We start from the raw sequence: 5,746 nt of genomic DNA on the forward strand, positions 1-5,746 counted from the left end.
TAAATGGTGCTGGCCTGGCTGGTGGTCTGTATGTGGAATAATGAAAATACATACACATTTATCACCTTCCACAAAGCTCAAGTCATAGAAAAAGGACCTCAACATAAAACAAGATACACTGGATCTATGGGAAAAAGCCTCAAACTCGTTGGCACAGGGGTAAATTTTCTAAACAGAACACCAATGAGTCAGGCTCTAAGATTAACAATTGGTGATTGGGACCTCATGAAAGTGAGAAGAAGCTTCTAGAAGGCAAAAGGCATCATCAATAGGACAAATGCACAACCTATAAGCTGCAAAAAAAAAAAAAAAAAAAAAAAAAAAAAAAAAAGCCCTCACTCGCCACAGACGGCCTGCCTCGCCTTGTGCTCTCCTGCCGCCGCCCCGCAGAAATGCTTCGACTACCCACAGTCCTTCGCCAGATGAGACCAGTGTCCCGGGCACTGGCTCCTCATCTCACTCGGGCCTATGCCAAAGATGTAAAATTTGGTGCGGATGCTCGAGCCTTAATGCTTCAAGCTGTAGACCTTTTAGCCGATGCTGTAGCTGTTACAATGGGGCCAAAGGGAAGAACTGTGATTATTGAACAGAGTTGGGGAAGTCCCAAAGTAACAAAAGATGGTGTCACTGTTGCAAAGTCAATTGATTTAAAGGATAAATACAAAAATATTGGAGCTAAACTTGTTCAGGATGTTGCCAATAACACAAACGAAGAGGCTGGGGATGGCACCACCACTTCCACTGTTCTGGCACGATCTATTGCCAAGGAGGGCTTTGAGAAGATCAGCAAAGGGGCTAATCCAGTGGAAATCCGGAGAGGTGTGATGTTGGCTGTGGATGCTGTAATTGCTGAACTTAAGAAACAGTCTAAACCTGTGACAACCCCTGAAGAAATTGCTCAGGTTGCTACAATTTCTGCAAATGGAGACAAAGACATTGGGAACATCATTTCTGATGCAATGAAAAAGGTTGGAAGAAAGGGTGTCATCACAGTGAAGGATGGAAAAACCCTGAATGATGAGCTAGAAATTATTGAAGGCATGAAGTTTGATAGAGGATATATTTCCCCGTATTTTATTAACACATCAAAAGGTCAAAAGTGTGAATTCCAAGATGCCTATGTCTTGTTGAGTGAAAAGAAAATTTCCAGTGTTCAGTCCATTGTCCCTACTCTTGAAATTGCTAATGCTCATCGGAAGCCATTGGTCATAATCGCCGAAGACGTTGACGGAGAAGCTCTAAGCACGATGGTTTTGAACAGGCTAAAAGTTGGTCTTCAGGTTGTGGCAGTCAAAGCTCCAGGATTTGGGGACAATAGGAAGAACCAGCTTAAAGATATGGCTATTGCTACTGGTGGTGCGGTGTTTGGAGAAGAGGGGTTGAATCTAAATCTTGAAGATGTTCAAGCTCATGACTTAGGAAAAGTTGGGGAGGTCATTGTCACCAAAGATGATGCCATGCTTTTGAAAGGAAAAGGTGACAAAGCTCACATTGAAAAACGTATTCAAGAAATCACTGAGCAGCTAGACATCACAACTAGTGAATATGAAAAGGAAAAGCTGAATGAGCGACTTGCTAAACTTTCAGATGGAGTAGCTGTGTTGAAGGTTGGAGGAACAAGTGATGTTGAAGTGAATGAAAAAAAAGACAGAGTTACTGACGCTCTCAATGCTACAAGAGCAGCTGTTGAAGAAGGCATTGTTCTAGGAGGGGGCTGCGCTCTGCTTCGGTGCATCCCAGCCTTGGATTCATTAAAGCCTGCTAATGAAGACCAGAAAATAGGTATAGAAATTATTAAAAGAGCACTTAAAATTCCTGCAATGACGATTGCTAAGAATGCAGGTGTTGAAGGATCTTTGATAGTTGAGAAAATTCTGCAGAGTTCCTCAGAAGTTGGTTATGACGCCAGGCTTGGAGATTTTGTGAACATGGTGGAAAAAGGGATCATTGATCCAACAAAGGTTGTAAGAACTGCCTTACTGGATGCTGCTGGAGTGGCCTCCTTGCTAACTACAGCCGAAGCTGTAGTGACAGAAATTCCTAAAGAAGAGAAGGACCCTGGAATGGGTGCAATGGGTGGCATGGGAGGGGGTATGGGAGGCAGCATGCTCTAACTCCTAGAGTAGTGCTTTGCCCTTATCAATGAACTGTGACAGGAAGCTCAAGGCAGGTTCCTCACCAATAACTTCAGAGAAGTCACCTGGAGAAAATGACTGAAGAGAAGGCTGGCTGACCACTGTAATCATCAGTTACTGGTTTCCTTTGATGATATATAATGGTTTACTGCTGTCATTGTCCATGCCTACAGATAATTTATTTTGTATTTTTGAATAAAGACATTTGTACATTCCTGATGCTGGGTGCAAGAGCCATATACCAGTGTCCTGCTTTCAACTTAAATCACTGAGGCATCTCTACTGTTCTGTTAGCATCAGGACTGTAGCACTGTGTCACCACATGAGAGTTCAGAAGCAGCCTTTCTGTGGAGGGTGGGAATGATTGTGTACAAAGTAGAGAAGTATCCAATTATGTGACAACCTTTGTGTAATAAAATTTTGTTTAAAGTTAAAAAAAAAAAAGAATCTTCACTAACTCTACATCCTATAGTGGGCTAGTATCCAAAACATAAAGAACTCAAAAAGTTAACCTCCCAAAACACAAATAACCCAATTAAATATAAGATGTAGAGCTAATCAAAGAAATCACAACAGAGGAATCTCGAATGGTTAAGAGGCACTTAAAGAAGTGTTCAAAGTTCTTAGCATCAGGGAAATGCAAATCAAAACAACTTTGAGCTTCCACATTCTACCAACCAGAATGGTGAAGAGCAAAAATTGAAATGATAGAACATGCAGGTGAGGATGTGGAGAAAGGGGAACAATCCTCCATTGCTGGTGGGATTACAAATCAGTCCAACCACTCTAAAAATCAATGTACTGAGTCCTCAGAAAATTGGAAATATTTCTATTTGAAGACCCAGGTATACCACTTCTGGGCATATACCCAACATATGAACCACCATACTACAAGGATACATCCTGTTCTATATTCATAGCTGCCTCATTTGTAATACCCAGAAGTTGAAAACAACCCTGATATCTCTCACCTGAAGAATGGATGCAGAAAACGTGGTACATGTACACAATGGAATACTATTCAGGTATTAAAAAGAAATGGATGGAAATAGAAGCTATCATTCTGAATGAGGTAACCCAGACCCAAAAGGACATGCATGGTATGTACTCATTGACAAGTGGATATTAGCCACAAAATACAGAATACTTAGGATACAGCCCTAAAACTGTAAGAAATTTAACAAGCAGGAAGGCCCAAGTAAGGATGCTTCATTCTGACTTATAAAGGTAAATAAAATAATCATGGGAGATAGAGGGAAAGAGGAACCTGGGTGGAAGAGGGGAACAGCAGGAGGAAGGGATCAGGTATCAGAGGGTGATAGGTGATAAGCCCACAGGACCAGAATGAATGGAAATATGCAGCCTCTGGGTGTGGAAGGTGGGGGACCCTCTAGAAAGTCCCAGAGACCAATGGGGATGGCCTTACTCAAAATCTCCAACAGTGGGTAGAGGGAATTCAAAGAGTTCACCTCCAGTACATAGATAGGGCCCCAAGTGAAGGGACAGCGTTACCAATGCACAGTCAAAATTTCTGATAGAGAATTGCTCCTGTCTAAAAGAACTGCAGGCACAAAGATGGAGAGGAGACTGAAGGAAAGGAGGTCCAGTGACTGGCCCAACGTAGGATCCATCTCATGGGGGCGAGGGGAACACCACGGTCAGACACTATTAGTGATATTGTCATGTGCTTACAAACAGGAGCCTGGCATGCCTTTCTTGTGAAAGACCCTACCAGTAGCTGACTAAAAGAGAGGCAGATAATTATACCCAACCATTTGACTGAAGTTGGAGACCTCTATGGTAGAATTAGGGGAAGGATTGAAGAAGCTGTAGAGAGCAGGTGACCCCATAAAAAGACCAGGAGTGTCAACTATTCTGGACCCCTGAGAACTCCCAGAGAGTGAGGCACCAACCAGTCAGCATACCGGGACTGATCCGAGTCGGCCAGCACATACATAGCTGAGGACTGCTTGGTCTGGCCTCAGTGGGAGAAGATGAGCCTAATCTCAGGAGACTTGAGGCCCTAGGGAAAGAGTATGCCTGGTAGAGGGAAGGGCAGGGAGAGCACTCTCTCAGAAGGACGGAAGAGGAATAGGATGGCAAACTGTGAGAAGGTGGATAGGGAGGGGGCAATGGCTGAAATGAAAATAAATAAAATTATTAAAAAATACAGGATGTGGTGACTTATACTTGTAATTTCAGATTTAGGAGTATCAGAAAAGAGGATTGCTTTGAATTGAAGCTCAGCCTGTTTACAAAGTTATTTGCAGATCAGCCTGGGCTACAGTGTGACAATTGGTTGCCCTTTGTAAAATGGTCAGTCCTTAAAACATATAACCACATTACATTTTATTGAGTTACACAAGTTGAAATCTATCTATCTGTCTATCTATCTATCTATCTATCTATCTATCTATCTATCTATCTATCTATCTATCGTTCATCTATGCATGTAATAACAAGTGATGAGATAAAGAGGCCATTAATATGAATGAGTGGAGTATTTCAGCTATTATCATCCGTGTTGGATTCTGAAAGCCTCTTGTATTCCTGGCATCTGAAACTTTCTAATGGCTACCCCAAGATCCCCCTCCTCAGCTGCTAGACCCCTTTGTTCAGTTTCTTGACCCTGTGCATCTTCCCAGTCTCTGCCCACAGCTGATTCTATCACCTTTTTTCCCTCCCTTCTCTTTCCCTCCCAAGTATCTTCCACCCTTTATCTCCCGTGATATTTTGTTCCCCCTTCTAAGAAGGACTGAAACATCCACACTTTGGTCTTCCTCCTTCTTGTGGTCTGTGAATAGTATCTTGGGTATTCTGAGCTTTGGGCTAATATCCACTTATCACTGAGTGCATACTATGTGTGTTCTTTTGTGACTGGTTACCTCGCTCAAAATGATATTTTCTAGTTTGATCCATTTGCCTAAAAACTTTCATGAAATCATTGTTTTAATAGTGGAGTAGTACTCCACTGTGTAAATGTACCCCATTTTTTTGTATCCATTCCTCTGTTGAGGTACATCTGGGTTCTTTCCAGCTTCTGGCTATTATAAATAAGGCTGCTATAAACAGAGTAGAGTATGTGTCCTTGTTATATATTGGAGAATCTTTTGGGTATATGCCCAAGAGTATAGCTGGGTCTTCAGATATATCTATTTCCAATTTTCTGAGGACTGCCAGACTGATTTCCAGAGTGGTTGTACCAGCTTGCAACCCCACCAGCAATGGAGGAGTGTTCTTCTTTCTCAAAATCCTTCTTTTACCTCTGACAGATTTTTTTTTGAAATCTCCTTTTATTGTATATTTTCTTTACTTACATTTCAAATGCTATTCCTTTTCCCAGTCCTCCTCACCCTGGGGAAACCCCCTATTCCATCCTCCCTCTTCCTGCTTCTATGAAGGTGTTGCAAACTAACTGCACAATCAATACTTGAACTCTGTCTTTATTAGCACACAGCTAGCTGCATTGAAAAACACTGGGGCTCTAAGCTCTCAGTTTTCTTACTCTCATCTCTAGCCCTCCTCTCTCTTCCTTTTCCTCCCTCCACATGGCAATGGCTGGCCTCTCTCTCTCTTTCTACCTTCTCTATTTTTCCCTGCCTTTCTACAAT

The 5,746-nt window shown here is 42.2% G+C and overlaps 1 pseudogene; it reads left to right on the plus strand.

The window, feature by feature from the left end:
• Hspd1-ps3 (heat shock protein 1 (chaperonin), pseudogene 3) lies at positions 333-2,567 on the plus strand (annotated as a pseudogene).

The sequence above is a fragment of the Mus musculus genome, chromosome 11, assembly GCF_000001635.26.
Source record: "Mus musculus strain C57BL/6J chromosome 11, GRCm38.p6 C57BL/6J".
Taxonomy (NCBI): Eukaryota; Metazoa; Chordata; class Mammalia; order Rodentia; family Muridae; genus Mus; species Mus musculus.